Raw genomic sequence first — 22726 nt, forward strand, 5'->3', positions numbered from 1 at the left:
CCTTCTTCCTTAAAGAAGAGGCTTCCAACCCACAATTTATTGTTAACAAAATCAGAACAGCTAACCAGCTTACGATTGATTTTTAATACAATCAGAAATGCCCAAACAGTTTACTCTCAGCTTTCAAGTAAATAAAAAAACACTTACCCTTCAGGATCCAATTGCTCCAAGACATAACATGCCTTATACAGACAACACCACCTTGCTTGCTGAAAGTAAAGAGGACTTGAAGAACACATTGAAGAAGATCAAAGAATGCAGCCTTTGGAATGGATTGCATCTCAATGTCAGGAAAATGAAGATTCTTATCACTGGACCAATAGGTAGTGTCATGAGGAATGGAGAGAAGATTGAAACTTCCAGTAGCTTTATTTTGCTTGGATCCACAATTAACACCTTTGGTACCAGGTGTTGGGAAATAAGGAGATGCATTGCACTAGGAAAATCTACAGTTAGGAACTTCTCCAAATTATTGAGGAATAATGATGTCTGTTTGAAGACTAAAGTGTATCTGATTCAGGCCATGGTCTTTCTGATTACTAATTGTGCATATGAGAGCTGGACAATAAATAAGAATGACAGAAAAAGGATAGAGCTGTGGTGTTAAAGAGCACTGAACATTCCTTGGATGGCCAAAGAAACAAACAAATATGTCTTGGACAGAGAGCAGTCATAGTATTCTTTGGAGGCAAGAATGATGAGACTTCACCTCACGTATTTTGTACATGTTGCTGGGAGGGGCTATTCCTTGGAGAAGGACATGATGCTGGGGATGACTGCTGCAATGGGCTCTTGTGTGTCAGGAAGTGTGGGAATGGTGCAGGATACAACCAGGTTCAGATCATTTGTTCACAGGGTTGCTATGAGTCATCCTTAATGCAGCGACACCTGACAACAACATAGTTTCATCAACACTACTTTCTGTCCCAGCATGCACTAGAACCATGAATACTTCATGGCTCTCATCATTCAATGACACTTAAAGCCAAATGAAGAAAAGTCAAACCACAATTGTCTCTTCTTTCGCACTCTTCAATTATATATCAGTGCTGCCTACTTACTTAACAAGATTTTTAGATCCTTCACTATCCTAAGTTGTGTGTAGATTCAGAGAAGTTTCTTTGTGAAGTATCAGAAAAGTGTGACTATATCTTGAATTAATCAACAGAGTAAAAATATTCTTTATGTAAGTACCGAAGTAAGAACTGGAGTCATTCAGTTACGAAGAGAGTGTGTTACCTTGGACAACATCATTACACATACAATCTGCAGTCTTTTTGGCAACTTGAGTTATATATATAGTTTGTTACTGTTGTTATGTACTTTTTAGTCAGAACAATCTCATAACTGACCCTTCAGTGAGTTTTAAACAGCAGTAAGACACATGGCAGGAGGTGGCCCATCTTTCTCCCTCAGACCAGCTGGTGTATTGTATTCTAAATGCCTGGCTTTGGGTTGGCAGGACAACTCCTTATCATTAAGTCACCAGAACTCTCAGTTCTTTTCTATCTTAGAGTAGTACTGCAACATTGCTCAATAATTTTGTGTCCATATCGACAGGGAAGCACAGTAACTAATATATTGTCAGGTTATATAACTTCCTGTAAAGTTCAAATAGTGTCCAATTGCTCAGATCTTGACTTTAATTAATGCACAATTTGAGGTCAGACTAGTTGAGTTGGAATTGCTGGTTGTGGGGTGGCGGAGAATAAGAGGAAAATGTGCAACAATAAATGAATGAAAATCCAACTATTCTGTAAACTTTCATTAAAAAAAATCACTAGCTAGTGGTAATTGACATACTGAGTGACAGATTATTGTTGCAGTCAGCTTACTAACATACATCCACATAGTACCTATCCTTTCTTAGACCAAAACACCAAAACAAACCCCTAGTCATCAAGTTAATTCCAGTGACCGTTCAATGGATTTCTGAGGCTCTAGATCTCAATGGGGGAAGAAGAGTCTACCTCACCTTTCTTCCACAGAGTGACCGTTGGGTTCAAATAGCTTTTTGTTTAGCAATTTTACACTAACCTACTATACCACATGGGTCCTTATGTTCTCAAAGGATGTTATATTGGGCTGTATTTCATTATCCCGTTAGTATATTATTAATTCAATTTATCATATTGCCTTTTAATCAAAATAGGTTGCTTTTGCTTTGTTTTGTTTTGTTTCTACTTCCACCTTCTTTTTTCTTCATTAAAATATTTCCCAAAGTTTCTTTCCCTGAGTGTTAAGGCTTCTCTTTGTTAAAGATACAGTTTCTGGGCCTGGTTAGCAATTGTCTTCACAAAAACTCAAGAGTTCTTTACTACTTCCATTTAAATATTTCTTCCAAAATCCATTAGCCATATCCTTAAACCAGTCATCAATATCAACAAATACTTCTTGGAGCCTTGACCCAATATAATCAGGATTTCTACAGTATATTCTGTCTGTCCGTTGCTAAAATATTTCTGCTAAAGAACTACCATGATGATTCTTAGCTCTGTAACTCTTAAGATTTTCCTAGGGAAACAAATTGAACATATTAGCATCTGATATGAAATTCTCATAAATGACTTCCAGACATTAAAGTTATGTAGATAAACAACTTCACGCATTTTGATCTATAAAAAGATTAAGTGGTCACAGGGATTCTTGGAGTCTTCACCAAGTAAGGAATGTTGATCCAAATCATGCCCCAAGGGAAAGAGAATTAGACTGGGCAGGGCGAGGGCCACCCTGGGAAAAGTAGCTAAGAAAGATCTAATAAACTTGGCACCTGCTGTGGCCTGAGGCCTCTCTGGAAGCCCTAAGCATAAAGCAGAGGAAGGAGGATGTTTGGCATCACAGAACACTCCTCACCAGACCCTCTTCTGTTGGCAGGCTAATTAAATGACTTATTATCTGCTTAAATCTTTGCCATGCTGTAAGGAAAACAAAAGTATTAAAGATGAGGGAGTTAAGGAATTTTTTTTAACTCTCTTACTTCTCTGACCTGTAGACTGAAAGCTGACTAGACAAGTCAAGACAATGATTATGGAGTTCCTAGAATTGTATGAATCCCACACTTCTTCAGAATTTATAGAGGTATTATTATTACCATCTGAACAAACTAACAGAAGGTTGTTGTTCTTGTTGTTGTTTACTGTAGAGTCGAAACTGACCCATGGTGCCCCTGTGGTTAGTTTTCAAAGGCAGTTAATCACATGGGAGGAGATTGCCCATCTTTCTCCCAGAGAGCAGCTGGTGGCCCTGAACCACATGTCATCAGAATGACAGCACAGCTTCTTGCAGTAGGCCAGCAGAGCTCCCTAATGGACGGTAGCATCAAATATCAATTCAACATAAATCTATCTAGCAAAATGAAAGTAAGATTCTGTCACGTTTGTGATTATTGTTATAACCTCAGTAGAATGGGTAGAGAGCAATAGTCTTAAGATCTTCATAAGTCTCTCCTTTGACTTGTAGCTCAACCAGAATTTCAAAGGCAAGGAAAGAGAAAGTGTCAGAGCAGAAGATAAGGAAGCAATCCACTTAGGTCTCTTCAGAGACATCTCAACAAAATTAGCTCGATTAAGGAGCAGGGTTATAATACAGAGTGAGATTATAATACAGAGGAGGGCACCATAGGACAGCTGTTTGAAATAGTAAAAATATGCTTGGTTTTCATTGGGAGGTAAAACTGGAAAAGGGAATAGACACAATCTGCATTCACAAACTTGGTTTCCAACATAAACACTGTAAACACGGTGTTTCACAACTGGGATTTATTTATCATTTGAAATTGTATTATCATACTATTCACTGTCTAAAAATTTGTAGAAAAATTCTCCCATGCTAAGAAACAAAGAGTAGAAAAAGAACAATCTAATTTATTTTCTTTGTTCTCAGATTGTTGTAGCTGCCTTACTTAGTTTACTATTATTTACCATTTAGATAAAATATTAGAGGCTGGTTCATCTGGCAAGAATCAAGTAAAAGTAAGATGTTTTTGAGGGTTCATGGCTTTTATTTATGTATGTATTTCCATTTGCCTGTTAAAGACATTTTCAGTTTATGTACTGTATTGCTGGGGGGAGAAAAACTAATTATGAATAAAAAAATACTGTTTTAAAAAGGATGTGCAATTTGGTCTTTTTGAGAGATAAATCTTTGAAATGAAAAAAAAAACACCTTTAGAGTAGAAAAACTTGCATTGACTGCAATTGAACATTGTGTAAAAACAAACCTAAAGTGAATGGTGATGAGAAGTAGAGATCAGACTCAATACTTGATGAGTGAATGCATTCTGGCAATGTATTCTACACTCACACATGCATACATGCGCCCTGTCAAATCTAATCAGAAAGAAAGATCCCACCAGTCTTATTAAGAAAACCCGGACTGCTAGTGGTAAATTGCTGGGTTATTTTCCCATATTACAGGGAGATTAGGAGTATTGGGAACAAACAGAACTTTGGTTGTTCTAAATTTATCCAACTGTTCCAAAGTTGTTTCTCTAGGAACCAAACTAACAAGGTTAAAAAATATGGTTAAGAAATGAATTTATGTGGACTTCTGTCGCCAAGTGCATGATGGCATAGTCTGTAGGGAGTCGTGACTGCTCCTCTCTGGTACTTTGACTACATCAAGCTCTCTGTAGGACAAAAATGAGCAATCTTCCTTTCATGTGATTTATAGTATTTAAAACTGAGTGGAGGGTCAGCAAGAAGTTGGCTTCATCTTGACAGCAGAATTTTGTTGTTGTTGTTGTTTTCTGTCAATAATCTGGCCAGTCGACATTTAAATTAATTGTCTTATTTCTAATGAAATTGGCTGAAAATATATTTTATCTTGGCAAAAATACTGTCATATTTTCTATGAGATTCAAGTAAAATGTAAATAAACAGTAAATATTGCTAAAGAAATGTACAGTAAGATAATACTTATAGCATTTCTACTGATGTGAAAAGGATTATAGGATGAACTACTTAATTTCTAGAAATAACCATATATATAACAAAAGTAGGATTAACCCTGGAGCAAAGTACTCAAGTCATTCTAAAGCATGTCAAAACTTACTTTCATCCTATGCATGACTTTCCTTCCTACTGGAAAATAGATAACTGTCACTTCCAAATTTGAATGTATCAACACTTAAAAGGCTATTTTAGAGAATTGCAAAGTCCTAGCCTCCATTTAACTTTTTCCATTTTAATTCTTCCTTTGACTATAAGCTTTAAAAATAAAAAAACCAAACCTAGATAAATCTTCAAGGAAGAGAAAATATATGTGTTTATATCACCTGTACATTTAGTATTTAGAACTGGATAGAATGAAAAGATGATTCTGTCAGTGAGCTCATGGTGGTGTTAAGTTAAAAGACACAGCCTTTGGTTCAACTGTGGGTATCCATATAATATATATCAAAAAGAAAATAGGCAAGATCATTCTGTGTATCTTATTTATCTAGTGCTGCCATTACAGAAATATGATAAGTAGATATCTTTAATAAACAGAAATTTATCCAGTCATGGTGTAGGAGGTCATAAGTCTAATTCAAGGCCTTAGCTGTAGGGAAGGGCTTTCTCATTCCATTGGCTCTGGAGAAAGGCCTTACCTCCTTTAAATATCTGTGAGTCTACAGATATGTTAGAGATACCCATGGGTCTTGGCACCAGTTCTCCCCTAGGTCTAGTAGGTTCTCAGCCCAGAGACTCCAATCCATACATTCCACTATTGACTCTTCTTTCTTAATGGTCCTTCCCCTTCTGCTTATTTTTCTCACCTTTTATCTCTAGTAAAGCAAGATGTTATGCAGAATACACTCCAAGGAAACTCTTCTTGCAACTGGTTAGTTGATCACATGAAGAAGGAATAACATTTTAGTATGTGACTACAAAACTTTATCATTACATAATTGGCAAACTATATCACTATTTAATTAATCTACAAACACAGAAGATGGAAAGAGTGTCATGGAAATTTGAGATTGTTGAATTCAATGAATGTACTTGCTGATTTTTACACATCTTAAATAAATGGAAAATTGCCTTGTAAGTATTCATGATGCCAATGATTATGATAGGTAGTGTAGCTACAGTTTACTAGAACAAAAACCCATGTTTATAAATATTTATAAATAACTGAAAGGTAAAGTAGTATAAAAAATGTGTGACTCAGTGTAGAGCAGTGCATTTTAAAAATGGCTGTATAATCAACCAGCAGTACTGCCTTAGAGAACTTATTGTCACCATTCATCTCTCAGTTTTTTAGTATGGAAGAACCCGTAACTCACCAGTTTACTACAAGGCTGCACTCATATGACTTTATATAGGTAAATATATTACCTATCATTAATATTTGGAAGCAATTGTGGCATCTACTTTCTAAACAACATACCTCTAGAAACTATATGAACTTTGAGAAAAGATGATAGTTATAGAAAGGCTTCAGGTCTTTTGTTCATAGTGTCACTATGAGTTGTGCTCGACTTAATGGCAACCAACAACAACAAAACCATCATTAATGCATGCAAAACATTTGGAACAGAACCTCAAATATGTTAAGCTTTCAACAAAGTAAAACTTACCTTTTAATAGTGCCAACATGAGAGAAATATTCTATGTCTTTTTAGCAGTTTGGTTAAGCAGTGGTAGTATTATGGTAAAGTCAAATATGCCACTTGGGTTTGGTGCAGAGGTAGAAAGTAGAAAGGAAAAAAGGCATGTTATGTTTGTTATGACCCTTTGAGTCAAGTAAGACTTGTAGCAAGCCTGTGAACAACAGGTATGAAACTTCCACTACCTTGTACCCTCCTTATGAGCTCTGATATGCTCAAGCCCCTTGTTACAGTCTATCAATCAATCTCATTGAAGTTCTTCCTCTCTTTCTCTAACCCTTCACCTTTCCTAGCATGGTGTCTTTTCCAAGAACAAAGCTCTTCTGACAGCGCGCTCAAAATACGTGGGATGGAGTTTCAGCATGCCTGCCTCTAAAGAGCAATCTGAATTTCGAAAGACACAACGGACAGCTTTTGTCTGGTACAAAGGTGAGAGCTGTATACCTCTGGAAAGTTTGCTATTTCTAGAACTAAAGTGAAGGTTAAGAGAATAACTGATAACAGATCACACACACACACACACACACACACACACACACACACACGCACGCGTGCGCGCACACGCTTAGGGCCAGATCATGAAAGGCTGGCTTTATATGCCAACTAAGGCAACTGTATTTTATACTATGTGAATGATGGAAAGATACTAAAAAGCTCTAATCAGGGAAATGACGTGATCAAATTGGATTTATTTCTGGAAATGAAAAGATTGATTTTAGAATATCTTAACTGGAAGATATTGATAGACCATATGTCTATGACTATTTCTGAAGTTAAATGACTTTAAAGGTTAATGTTTAGCATCTTATCAATAAATGATAATTTAATGCCCATATCTAAGTGCTTCCTATAACAAGACTCACTGGTGGAAGATCCTGGGAACCATTGTGACCACAATTTTGTTCCAATCTAATGAAAAGGTTTAGCAAAATAAAATCTATATGAAATATAGCAATGTAGAACAAATACCGAGCAGAGTGCTCACTCAATATAATGTATAACCCACAGAATGTGTATTTACTCTTTTTCAAGGAAGGCACATCATAAGTAGTATCAGTTTACATTGACAGAACCTAGATAAGCCACTTTCACTGACATTTATTTCTCTTTTTCCCGTTAATGTTAAAATTCTCATTGTATTACATTTAGTCTAAAATTTCATTTGCTCCAAGAACATTTTTAAGGAGCTTGCTATGTGTCAGACCAAATTATAATTACTTTACAAATATGAGCTCTGTCTCAAGACTGATAACAACTTTACGAGATGTTGTTGGTATGTGTCATCAAGTTGCTTGCGACTCATAGCAACCCTATGTACAACAGCCCTAAACTCTGCTCTGTCCTGTGCCAATCACACTGTCTCTGACACACTCATCTCGATTACCCCAGTCACTGAATCAATCCACCTCATAGGGGGTCTTACCCTCCTGCGTTGTCCCTCCACCCTCCCAAGCATGATGTCCCTCTCCAAGCATGTCCAAAGTATGTCAGACGAAGCCGCAGAATCCTTACCTCCAAGGAGCAGCCTGGTTTAACCCTTTCCAGGATGAATCTGTTTGTTTTCCTAGCAGTCCATGGTACCCTCAGTACTCTTCTCCAGCACCACAGCTCAAGGGCATCAATTCTCCTTCTATCCTCCTTAGTCATTGTTCAACTCTCTGATGCATAACAAGTGATAGAAAAACCATGGCCTGTATCAGCTGCACCTTAGTCTCCAGAGAGACACCATTGCTCTTTAGTACTTTATGAGATAGATGGTATTTTTAATTCTCATTTACATATTATGAGTCATGAAGAAGAGGTGAAGAAGCAAACTCAGATATTCAGGCCTCCAAACATACATTCTATGATTTGTCTCATGTATGGGAAAACTTTCACTCCAAAGACAATGTAGATAACTTCAGCTATTAAGAAGGCAATAGTCTCTCCCTTATATATGCCACCATTTTGACAGTGCAAAATGTCTGTGAGATGAAAATAATTCAGCTTATTTATTTATAAGGCTCTCAGACAGAAGGAAAGGTTCTCTTAGATGAATCTCAAGCAAAGGGACTGACTACTTACTGAATTGAAAGGAATGGTCTTCCTTCTTCTTGCCAAACAATCCACCCCTCACCCCATCTCACTGACTAGTGCCAAAGTCCATGCTTCTTCAAAAGAGAGAATCCTGCCTTTTCTTAAATAAGTAAGATTAATGGTCAACTCATTACCACAGCAGTCATTGCTGGCCTTGCTTTTTCTAGGCTGTGATGAACTTTCTATGGTAGAACCTAATGAATCCAGTGCACTGGCATCACTAAAAAAGTGTCCACTTCCAAACAGAAAAAGGGAAAGCAGGATATTATCATAAGCAAATCCAAAAAAATCAGAAACTAAGCCATGCTCCAGGTCCAGAAAAGAGCTACATAAAGGAAACAAAATAGACAAAGGATGAAAAGGTAAGAAAGACAAGACAAAGAACAGATAAAAGGAAGGAACAGAGAGGAAAACAGAGGGAGAGGCAGAGAGAAAGACATTTTCACCTACCTGCAAAAATTGTGAGGGAAATGGCCTAAGGTGTAGTAGATTGAAATAAGAATTCCAACCTGTTCCTAGAGTACTACGTCTGTTAGGGAGGGCCACACAAGATCCTTGTATGTGGGGTTTCCAGCAAGCGACCATTCTGCTTTTTTTGGCTGTATTCAAGTGGGGAACCAACCCATCAGCATGAGATGCTTTTTCCTTAAAGTAGCCACAAGGGAGAAATGGTTCCCTAAAGGCCTCAGACAATAAATGAATATGGATATTCCAAGGAAGATGATTTTAAATGAGCCCACTGGCATCCAGTGCAGATGGTAAATGATGGGCCTTGGTAATTGTCCTATCCCCTGTGTCTAAGGGTAGTAGTTCACTCCCCAAGTAAATTTCTAGGGAAAACTAATTAGAATAAACTAACTGCCTAGAGGTGGCAACTGCAGCAATGGCCTGGGAGGGGTCAATGTAAATGAGAAAAGATCAACATTTCTAAGTATTCTTATAAACATTAAAAACTATCTGAGAACAATGCTGAGGTTTGGCACCCTTAGCACCCTTCTTCCTTTATAACCTTTTAGGTGCAAAGATTGCAAAAGGGAGGCCCATAAAAGGCTCATTAATAAATTGGCCCAGAATATAGTGCATATTACTACAGTAATTACCGTAATTGCTATAATCAGAGATCATAGAAATGGAAGCAGTATTCTTTTTAATTACTGTATTAATGATTTCTGAAAATTTACTCCAGTATAAAGACACCAAACCTAATAGAGAGGAGGTTTCAATGCTAGCTGGTTCTGCAAAATACAGCAAGATCTCATGCAGTTGTCCAAATTATCTTCCTGTGTTTAATAAAGAAGAATGCCGTCCTGAGGCAGTGACGTCATTGCCTGTCAGGCTAATAACTGTGACCTCATCCAATTTAAACAAAGTGAACAGATGAGGAGTAGAGGCGAGGTGTTGTGTAGCACATCTAATTGTCTATTGACAGATTGAAGAGTGGGGCTCATGGGTTCTAACACTCTCCTTAATGTAGTTAGCAAGAGGAGGTTTTCTCAAATTATGGTGATAATTTCTGGCTCTGAACTTAACTAATGCTTTTTTTTTTGAGGCTGTACAAAGGTCATTTCCTAAACTAGCTGGTTAGCTGTTAAAATGTCTCTATTGAAAGAATAAAGATTTGTTATGTTTCCCATATTAAAGATGAGATAGAAATAAGAACCTTTTTTTTATTGAGAGTTATGTTTTCTGAGAGAGGCCATGCTTCTCTTATATCTTTTTGGAGTTTGTTTATATTTCAAAGGGTAGGAGCATCAGAAGGAGATGTGAGCAGACAGCCTGTGCTGGGCTGAATAATCACAGAATATTTATAATAGTTCTATAAGTGTGGAGTGATCAAAAGAATGTGTGGGTGTGGGTGTGTGTGTGTGTGTGTGTATTTATTTACTGCAATAATTCAACTCTAAGTGCTTAATTTATTTAAAATTGTTATCTGACCACTACTAAAATTGCAATTATGTCTATTACAGTCCAAACATAATGGAAAGATTTTATATCAACTCCATGTACTGCCTAAGTGTTATTAAGCTCCACATATAGTTTTTGATAAAGTTTTGCCATTATCATTTTCAATATCATTTATCATCATGAAGGAAAAACAGGTTAAAAATTACATGGAATTCAATTTTGAAGATAAATTTTGACTTTTGCAGTTGTTCTTAAGTACCATCAACTCAATTCCAACTCATAGCAACCCTTCCTAAAACAAACAATTCATAGCAACCTTTCCTGAAACAAATAAAAGCAAACCAACAAAACACTGCCTTGCCCAGTACCTACCTGCACAATCACTGCTATATTTGGACCTATTATAGTCAAGATGTCCAATCGTCATCCTCTATTTTACTAAGGGATCTCTGGTGGCTTTGTGGAAAGGAGTTGTGCTGTTAACTCAAAGGCAAGCAGTTCAAATTCACCAGCTGCTTCTGGGAGAAAGGTAAGTAATCTCCTCCCAAACAATTTATACCCTCTAAAACATCACTAAATGATAATTCCAACTTGACAGCATAACAACCGTGAATTATTTTATTCTGAGGGTGATCAGGTTTTGACTCGATGGCACATTACAACTATATTACCAAGCACGATGTTTTTTTACAAAGATTGGTCCCTGGTGAAAATATACCCAAAATATATGAGGCAGAAACTTAACATCCTTGTTTCTTTTCTTTTTTTTTAACTTGGAACATCTTTCAATTTATTTAAGTCTTCTTTAATATATTTCAACAATGTTTTATAGGGTTTTAAAAATAATTTTAATGAACATTTACAGAGATTTTGGATTTCCATTCATTCATTGCTGCACTTCTCCCCCCACGCCCCCGAGTTTGCACCTCTCTTTTAAAAGTAAAAGAAACACTCCCTCCCTGGTACACAATGCCCCCGCACCCCTCCCACCGCCCCAAGTACATTCCACTATGCGACCTTAATTGTGGACTCTTGTGATAACCATAATACCCTATCGCTTTTAAATTATTCACTCCCTCATCTGTTTCAGTGCAGTATACACAATTTATCCAGTTTTTCTCAGTCTTACCCCAACCCTGATATCAGTCCCATTTTTCTAAGGAGCATTCTACTATACTTCTTCCAGGACAGATTTGTTCATTCTTTTAGCAGTCTCCTTGCTATACAGACTCAAATGTAGCATAACTTAACACCAAAGGCATCAATACTTCTAAAACTTTTCATTTCTTGTCCAGCTTTCATGCACACATGTGAATCACGACACTTGTGTCAGCTACACTTTAGACTGCTAAGTGACATCTTTGCTTTTTAACTTTCAAAGATATATTTTACAGCACATTTCCCCCTTGAAATATGCCATTTGATTTCTTGACTGTTGTTGTCATAGCTGTTGATCATGGATCCAGCTAAAGCAGAAATGCTTTACAATTTTCTTTTTCTCTCTCCATTTATCATAGTGTTGCTTGTTATCCCGTTATAGGGATCTTTGTTTCATTGACAATGGGGATGAAATCCATACAGACGCCTTTGATCTTCATGGAGCAAGGCTGTGCCATGTGTGTCTTATACAAGGTTGCTAATGTGCCTTCCTTAGGAAGTGCTTCAAGCCCTCTTTACTTTCTGCATTGTTGTGTCATCAATTGCCTATTGACATTGATAGAAAGTCTTATTCTAATCCTAAAGTGCTTTTCTTTTCCCTATGATTAGTTTAGTTGCTCAGTATTCATATTAAACAAGTATGGTGAGAGGAAACAACTCTTTTCTGGTTTTATTCCAGGTGGAAACCTAACACCTTTTCTGGTTTTATTCCATACAATACCCCTTTGTTCTATTCAAATAGCTTCTTGATCTATGGAGAGTTGCCACATGAATACAATTAAGTGTTCTGGGCTTCCAAGAATTGTGTAATCCATAATTTATGATGGACCACAAAGTTGAATGCCTTTGTATATTCAATAAAACCCAGTTCAATATCTTTCTGGTATTTCTTGCTTTCAGTCAAGATCTGTCTGAGCCAGCAATGATAATCTCTCATTCCATATTATTTTCTGACATTGGCTTGGATTTCTAATAGTGACCAGTCTAGAAACCCTGGTGATATGGTGTATACTGAGGTACTAACCAAAAAGTTGATGGTTTGATTCCCCCAGCTTCTCTGTGAGAAAAAGAGGGACAATCTATTCTGGTAAAGATATACAGCTTCGGAGGGTTACTTGAAGGGTTACTGAGTCAGAGTCAACTCTTTGGCAGTAGGTATGACTTTGGTTTTATATTGCTGTAATTATTTTTAAATTATCTTCTGAAAAAAACTGACTTGTACATGATATTGAGATATTGCATTGTTTGTGATCAATAATTTCCACATTCTACTGAATCACCTTTTAAAGAAAATTGCACAAATATGGATCTCTTCTATTCAGGTGGCTGGTTAAATACCTTTTCAATTTCTTGGATAAGTGATCACATTGAGTGTGGCAGTTATTGTGGAAACATCTCAGGTGGTTTTCTGTCAATGCCTTTAGCCTTGTTCTCTCAATGTCTTCACAGCCGGTTGAAGAATCCTCCTTCCAGTGCCATTCATTCTTGAATATATTCTTTCTGCAAAAGTCATTGAACATCAACCTGTTCTTTTTAGTAGAATGACTCTATGTTTCCTTTCATATGTTTCTGACGCTCCCTGAGCTTTCAGTGGGCCCATAGACTCCTTTATTAATGCAACTCAAGACTTATTTTTCTTTTTCTTCTTTAATTTGAGCTTCAGAACTAGAGTTTGTTCTTCCATTATGTTGTCTAACTCCAAGTCTTGGTTAATTTCATTATAAAACTTCCTTTTGTCTCCTTGATGTCTGTTTTCCATTTGGCTCTTTTACTTCAGTATTTCTTCACATTGCTTTAATTTTTCTACACTCTCCAGTAAGTTACAGAATCTTATCTACTTTGACCTTTTTTTGGTATTTTCCTGTCCTTTTAGTGATCTTTGGCTTTGTACAGATATGATATTTTTTATGTTATCCCACAACTGATCTTTGGTAATTAGTGTTCAGTGCTCCTTGGAGGCAAGGATTCTGGGGCTTCGTCTGACATACTTTGGACATGTTGTAAGGAGAGACAGGTCTTTGGAGAGGGACATCATGCTGGGTAGAGTGGAGGGACAGCGCAGGAGGGGAAGACCCTCTATTAGGTGGATTGATTCATTGACTGGGGCAATCGGGATGGGTGTGTCAGAGGCAATGAGATTGGCACAGGATAGAGCAGAGTTTAGGGCTATTGTACATAGGGTCACTATGAGTCGCAAACGACTCAATGGCACATAACAACAACAACAACCTCAAATCTATTCTTTTAATCGTTCTAAACTCAGGTCGATTATTCTCATGGTTATAATTTGGCTTTTGTAGATTGGCTTTCTATCCTTTTAATATTGACTTGAACATGCACGTGAGCATACTCAAATATATAATAGTATTTGAAATACTAGTAGTATGACTTCTAGCAATGCAGCAACTCACTATCTACCACAGTATAAGAAACTGACAGATAAAAGGTGGAAATCTTGACTACATTCAGAAAATATTTAAGAAAACTTGGAAGAAAGAAGAAAAGCAAATAGTACAAACTGTACATTTTAAGGAATTTATAAAGTTACTTCTTTTTTGGGAATATTCTGTATGAGAGAAAAATATAAATAGAAAATGAACATTTTTCCTAAAACTTTTTTGCCTTAAGGAGAATATCACATAAATATCCTTTTACATTAATGTTTGTAATTGAGAATGTTGAAGAGAGATCTTAAATGCCTTCTTTTCTCATTTTCTTGGGTTGCTGTCATGATATCCCTCTGGGATTCAAAAACTATAGCCGTAAGCCTTGCTAGAGAAATATATTTCTGAAAAGGCAACAATATGCCATACAAGCAATGCACTAAGGACAGTAGGCATAATGTTAAGCAAACACAGGTCCTTTGCTCTATTTTGTTTTCTAAGGACATTTGCACTTAACATTTGGGGAGGGCAAATCTAGACATTGAACATCCATAGTCTATGGACATTTCAATTTTCCTGAATTAGAACTAAGAGGAGTTAGGCAAACACAATTTTATCAATTTCTCTGCTTAAATATTTACCTTTTAAATATATTAAAAGGCACTCTTTGCATTGGTCATCCATAGAGCAAAATGCTTCAAGAAAACTGTATTTTTTATTCTTTGTCTTTTTTTATTCTTAAATATGAGCAAGTCATAAGAGTTAAGGATTTTCTTGCATCCATTTTTAATTTTTATTTTGCTTCCTGTTTTTAAACACTAAGAGAAAACAAGTGGAGAGACCTGGTCCCTATCCAGGCAAACCTCCTGCAAGTAGACAAATACTAACCTCTTTCAGACATTAAGAATCTGAGACTACTCATTTCAGCAGCTGTAAGTGAGACATGGGGTGGAGGGAGGAGAAATATAGAGCAAGAAGAATATTTCCTTCTCCTCATAGAAGCAAGAAAGAGTAAAGACTGCCAAAATGATGTGTGTCCAGTTTGGGCTCTTACCCTAGTCTTCAAACAGAAGGATCATTTTTACCTGGGGCCAGAAGGGGGCAGCAAGGAGCTGTTCATGGAAGGAATCCCACTTTGGGTTTTTTAGACTACAAAAGGGAGGTGGGGGTGCTAGGCAGAGGTTGCTGGTGGGTCAGCCAGGTGTAACAAGGGATGGAGGTGAAATCAAATACTGACAAGCGAAAGGGCTACATGAGAAAAACCATGGTTTCAGGCACTGAGATTTGAAAGTAGTCATGGCAGCACATTCTGTGCTTTTTTTTTTTTTTTAAACACAACTTGTCATGAAATCCCTTCCAATACAGGAAGGTTCCATTGTGTTTCAAAGGGCTTTTATAGCTGTCATCTTTCAAAAGGAGTTACTATGGTGGTGTTGTGGTTAAAACACCCATCTGTAAGCAAAAGGTCAACAGTTCAAACACACCAGCTGCTTTAGAGAAAGAAAAAATAAAAAGATGTGGCAGTGGCATAGGAAAAGATTTCCAGCCACGGGAATCCTGTTGGGCAGTTCTACTGTAGGTCTCTGGGAGTGGGAATGGGCTGACAGCTGTGGCGTTATCATTGAGGTTTGGATCTTTCTGAAACAGCCTTCTCTGGAAAGGTTTAAACTGCCAATCTTTCAGTTAGTAGTTGAGTGCTTAATGGAAGGTTTAGGTGCCAAGAAATAAACAATCATGTAAAATGATTGCTACATGTGGTAGAATCTAGAATGAGAAAACAAAGATTCAATTTGAGTGTTAGGAGCCAGGGGAGAGCCATTCAGAGCACTGTTAATCACAGTTGTAAAGGAAACCTCTAGGCACAGACAGGGAGCTCCTGTCTTACTCTACTCTGTCCACCACAGAATCTCTTATGACACAAACAGAACATTCATTTTTGTGTTAATAATAGTGTGTCAGGGCTTTATTTGGAGATACCTCCTATATTCAGTCCTGTTCAACTTACAGTGCCAGGCTAACAAGCTTACTTACTTGTGTTTGTTTACCGCTCAGTGAACAATTTCACTCTTTTTTTTTTCACCATAGCAAAGATTCTGCTTGTAGTTATGGCTGACATCTAGATTTCTCCCAACTCCACAGCACCTGCCTATAGAATCAAATAGAATTACAGTTCCTGACACAGATGGGGTACTGAAAGACAAGATAAGCATGGACAGACTTGTGCTTACTAAAACTTCATTACAGATTAGTAAGAAAATACAAGTAAGCTGATGCTTAACTTGCTTACTGATCAGTCTGCTCTCACACCTGATTACTAAATCACAACATGCCAATTATTAATTATGAGCCAATTTTTTTATATCTGATTTATTTTTTAATCCTTTCTCTAGTGCCTAAAATTTCCTCTATGAATGAGCATAAAACACTCTTATATTTTATAAGTATAGAATTGTTGTTTTTATTGATTGCTATTGAGTCAAGCATGACTCATAACAACTCTATGAACAAAAGACTTAATGCCATTCCATAACTACCGTCGTTTCTCCAAGTTCATAGAATTTCCAGAGGCATGTGGTTTAGGAAGTGGACACCACTCTTGCTTCCAAACCTGTTTTACAACTTGGAGCTCCACCAAACACTGTCCACCTTGGGAAACCATTATGGTATTTGATAGTCCAAAGTCACAATGTTCAGAATCACAGCAAACTCAGATTACCTCATACAACACAATGACAAAGAGTGATGTATAAAGCAGAAGGATGTTCTTCTAAATATAACACTAGGCTCATTTAGCAGTGGTTAAATGTCTGTCGTCAAGTAGAATATGAATCATAGCAACCCCATGCACAAAAGACCTGGACTTTGTTCTATAATTAACATCATTTCTGTACATTTATAGTCTCTAGAGTTTCCAGAGGCATCTAGTTTAGGAAGTGGATTACACTCCTGCTTCCCAATCTGAGTCAATCTGGAAGCTTCTCCAAACATTGTGCATGATGGGTCATCATTATGGTATTTGACATGACGATGACACAGTGTTCAGCATCACAGCAACTCCAAGGTATTCAGTACAGGAAATATACAAACAATTGATGTATCAGTCACATTGAATACCAGTTTCTGAAGAGATACTATCCTTCCTTCTCTCTCATCCTCTCTAGGCTTGCAAGTCTACAGGAAATGTTACATTTAAGGTATAGGGTTCAGATCAAAGTTTGACTAGTTACAAAGCATAGACTTACTCAGTGTGATATTGATCAAGTTACTCAACCTCTCTGAGTCTGTGTCTTCCTATCTTAAAAATAAGCTTAATATCAAGAAGGTAAGAAGAATAAATGATACAATTAACTTTTGTAAGACAAACAACAATATTGTGAACACACAATGTTCACATTCTCATCATTTGATATGTTCTCTAATAAATTCATCACAAATCTAAGCAGAGTCTTTTCAGTGGGACTCATTAGAAGACTGTCGATCATATACCCTCTTCACTCCTTTGTTATTTCTGTTATGTTTGAAAGTCATCTACAGGAGCTGGTTCTACAGAGGCCGGCATTGGTGAGCACTAGGGTGGAATGTTGATTTTCTAAGGGTAGTAAATCCATGTGATAAGACCTTTAAAATAAGTTTTAAAAATGCTTGTTAGTAGGTGGCATGGTGCTGGAGACCAGTTTGAAAGTCTTCTACAGGAGCTGGTTCTAGAGAGGCTGAGATTAATGAGCATTAGAGTGGAATATTGATTTCCTAAACAAGCTTGGAAGCAGGAGTGGCATCCACTTCCAAAATGACTTGCCTCCGGAAACTCTATGAACAGTGCTCAGGCCTTTCATTCATAGGGTCACTATGAGTCATCTACAACTTGACAGCACTTAACAACAACAACATGTCTAATATTTAGAATTACTATTCAGAACTGGTGATTGGTTCCATTTCAAAATACTTTACAACTATGCTAAAAGTCCAGGTATAGGCTCCACATGATCACAATTAAGTTCTCTGGGACTCTGATTCTTCTCAATGTCAGCCACAACTTATTATGATCCACAAAGCCAAATGCCTTTGCATAGTCAATACAGTACATGTATGTTGAACAAATTATCTGGGAAGCTGGACTCATGAAGAGGATTGTGGCATTAGGATTGGAGGGAGACTCATCAATATTCTGCATTATGCGGATGATATAATCTTGCTTGCTGAAAGTGTGGAGGGCTTGAACACTTGTTGCAGAACATTAAAAATCCAGTCTTCAGCATGGATTGGGTCTCAATGTCAAGAAAACAAGGAAGGATTCTTACCACTAGACCAATAGGCAATGTCAAGAAGGATGGAGAGGACATTGAAAATTGTCAACAGCACCATCTTGCTTGGATCCACAATTAACAACTTTGGTAGCAGCAAAAAGGAAATAAGGGGATGCATTGCATTGGGAAAGTCTGCAGTTAGGGACCTCTCCAAATCATTGAGAAGTAATGATGTCAGTTTGAGGACTAAGGTGTGTCTGATTCAGGTCATAGTCTTTCTGATCACTCACTATGCATCTGAAAGCTGAACAATGAATAAAGAAGACAGAAAAAGAATTGATGTCTTTGAGCTATGGGGTTGGAGAAGAGCACTGAACATCACATGGACAGCCAAGAGAATGTCTTGGAAAGGGTGCAGCCAGAGTGCTCTTTGGAGGCAAGAATGATGAGGCTTTTTCTCACGTACTTTGGACATGTCGCTAAGAGGTGCTATTCCTTAGAGAAGGATATGACGCTGGGAGGTGTGGAGGGTCAGCTAAGGAGAGGAAGACCCTCGACTAGGTGGATTGACCTAGTGACTACTGCAATGGGCTCTTGTGTGTCAGGAAGTGTAATGATGGTGTAAGATAATATAGGGTTCAGAACTTTTGTTTACAGGGTCGCTATGAGTCATGCTCAACTCAAACACACATAATAATAGCAACATGCTAAAAGTCCTCTCTAAACGGTCTCTGTGAAGATTCAGACCAGACTTATAAAAAGGTCAAATTTCAAATGATTTCTGAGAAAGTGGAGTGTTGCTATTAAATAAATAGCCTTCCTTTAAAGAGTGATGTGTTGTTGTGTGCCCTCAAGTTGAAACTGACAAATTAGCTGACCCTCTAGTGGGATTTTTAGATACAGTTAATTGTACAGGATGAGATTGCCGATTGTTTTCACACAAAGCAGCTGGTGGAGTTGAACCTCATGCCTTCAGGATTGCAGAGCAGCTTCTTACCAGTAAGCCACCAGATAACAAGACGTTTGTTTGAAACCAATTAATGAGCTTGCCCTTACTAGTGGGGAGCACTATCTCAGAAGCAAATGAGCAGACATTTATTTCTGCTTGAAAACAGTGTTCACTGAGGGAAACTAGACTACGTCAGTGCAGACAAAATATACAGCAACTAAATTTATTTGGTCTTTTAGAACATCACTTAGCTCCGTGGGGCCTCTGACTATACATTCTTGTCAGTGGTACTGATGAGACTATCAAGCCAGTCTGTATAGTTATTTTGACCCTAGGACGATAGTTATACAAAAAGCCAGAACTCACTGCTGTCAAGTTGATTCTGACTTATGATGACCCTCCATGAGATTTCGAAGGCTGTGAATCTTTGCAAAACACAATATCTTATTGTTCCCCTGCAGAGCAGCTGGTGGATTCACACTGTTGACCTTCCTGCTAGCAGCCTGACTTACTACTTTTTTTCAACATGCTCCTCTGCCAGTAATGTTGTTGTCAATTGTTGTGGAGTCAAGCACAATTCATAGCAATTCTATGAACGAAAGGCCTAAAACCTTTCTCATCTAAAACCTTTGTCATTTATCAAAGTTCATAGAGTTTGCAGAGGCATGTTGTTTAGGAAGTGGATGTCACTCCTGTGAAAAAGCAAAACAAAGCAAAGCCTCGAAGAAGAACCTGAAAGAGGATGTGAAAATATAGCCTCTGGATCAATTTCATACTACCAACAAAACTGTACTGGTAATATAATAAGTATTTGAAAGTACAATTTCCGTTTACTTGGATTTTTATCCTTAAAAAACAATAAAGTTTATAATTTTGACAATTAGGATTACCAGAATGACTTTGAACAGAAATAAGGAAACATTATCCTCCTGAGTGAACACTTGCATCTGAAGACTTTTCTTTGATTCACAATTCTGCCTTGAATTCAAATAGCATTTGTCTTTTTAAAACAATATAAATAAGCCTTCCTGTTTCTCTTCTTCATTTACCCTAATGTTCAAGGAAATTATGGGATATTCACAAGATTGAATACTACACAGCATGCAGGAGCAATGGTAAGAGAGCTGGACAATGACCAGGGAGGATAGAAGGAGAATTGATGCTTTTGAGCTTTGGTGTTGGAGAAGAGTGTTGAGGGTATCATGGACTGCAAAGAAAACAAGCAGATTCATCCTGGAGAGGGTTAAACTGGGCTGCTCCTTGGAGGCAAGGATTCTGAGGCTTCATCTGACATACTTTGGTCATGTTGAAAGGAGACACCGGTCCTTGGAGAAGGGCATCATGCTTGGGAGGGTGGAGGGCAGGCACAGGAGGGGAAGGCCCTCTATGAGGTGGATTGATTCAATGATTGGGGAAATCGGGATGAGTGTGTTGGAGACAATGAGATTGGCACAGGACAGAGCAGAGTTTAGAGCTGTTGTACATAGGGTCGCTATGAGACACAAGCGACTCAATGGCACATAACAACAACAACCACCTAACTTGGAGACTGGAGAACATTATGCTAAGTGAACTAACTCAGTCCCATTAGGACAAATACTGTATAAGACCATTGTTGTAGAAATAGATAACTAATAATAAGTATATGAGGATCTATGGGGAGAAGGGGAGAGCAGAAGCATAAGATAGTAATCATAGGGTTGCACGATTTGATGGAAGGAGGGAGGGGTGGATAAAGGAAATATGAAAGACCTGGTGTGAAAAAATAATGTACATGAACTTTTTAAGTAAAACAGAATAAATTAAACATTTTATATATATTTTAAAAGCTACATCAATCGCTGAATTAATTAAGAAGCAAACGAAAGTGTCTTTCCACTTAGCTCTGCTTTATAACTTAAATAAAGCATGCTCGTGGTGACCTAGTGGGTAAGAAGTTGTGCTGTCAACTGAAAGATAGATGGTTCAAACCTATCTGCTGCTCCATGAGAGAATGATGGACAATATTTTCCTATATGATTTACAGCCTCTGAAAACTTGATGCACAGTCATCTCTGAGTCAGTTCTGACTCAATGACACACAACAACAACATAGTGCCATAGTTCCTTGAGGATACTTCTCGTTCATTGACTTTGAATCAGAATCAACTCATAGGTAACCCTCCCTTGGGCTTTTGAGGCTGTAAATCACAGAAAAGATTGCCTATCCTTCTCCCTAAGAGCTTCTGGGGATTCAAACCACCAAAGGGGTATATATTATGGCTAGAATCAGGTGCACTTTAGTCTTTAAATTGACATTACTGCTCTTCTTTTTTTAAAATTTTATTTTATTAATTTTAATGACCATTTACAGAGATTTTCGATTACCATTTATTCATTGTTGCACTTTTTTCTCTGACAGTAGACTTTTCCAGTGTTATACATCTCCTTATCTCCTAAATGCTGGTATCAACAGGAAGACTGTGGATCAAAATAACATGACATAAGTTGACAATTTTAATATCTTCTCCATCTATCATGATATTGCTTATCAGTCCAGTGGTGAGGATTTTTGTGTTCTTGATATAATTCATGTTGAAACATTTCAGGTCCTCACTTGTAGCAAGAGAGGTTATGTCGACTGCATAACAGATTGATAATGAGCCTTCCTCCAAACCTTATGCCACACTCTTTTCATGAAGTCCAGCTTCTTGAATAATTTGTTCAACATACAGATTGAATAGTTATGGAGAAAGAATACAGTCCTTGTGTACATATTTTTTATTTTTTAAACCATTCAGCATTCCTTTGTTCTGTTAATAAAGTATAACAGCTTCTTGGTCTAGATATAGATTTCTTATAAGGGTAAATAAGTCTTCTGGAATTCTCAGTCTTCTCAAGGTCAGCCACAGTTTGCTATGATTCACATAGTCACATGTCTTTGCATAATCACTAAAATTTGTAAAAAGAGCAAGGACCAAATGGGGATGGCCATATATGACCTTTACCAACTTCACAAAGGGGAACTGACCCTGTCAAAACATCAACAACACGAAACCAATTCCCATGAGGTCAGACATGACCCCCATGCTTCCACACCTCTTTCTGCTCATCCTAACACTAATTTTACTGCTTTATTGAGTCCAAAATCCAATTTAATGGCTCAGAGACCACACAGAACCATACTAAGGAATCAACAGGCTATAATTGAGATTGGCAGCAAAATGCAATCACTCAGGCAGGACAGCTTTTGAAATATACTCCCAGGCATCTCAGCATTGAGCCTTGGGCTTTAGGCTAGTGTGACAAAGCTCTCAGCCCAGCCAGTTATGCCCCCTCCGACCCCTGCAGTTGTCCAACAAACTTAGGTGAAGACACTTAAGTTTAGTTCTCCATGAAGTAGCATACCCAACGACTGCTCTGTCTCACATCAGGTCTC

The sequence above is a fragment of the Elephantulus edwardii genome, unplaced genomic scaffold (genome assembly GCF_000299155.1).
Source record: "Elephantulus edwardii isolate Elephantulus edwardi_28Jun2011 unplaced genomic scaffold, EleEdw1.0 scaffold00010, whole genome shotgun sequence".
Taxonomy (NCBI): Eukaryota; Metazoa; Chordata; class Mammalia; order Macroscelidea; family Macroscelididae; genus Elephantulus; species Elephantulus edwardii.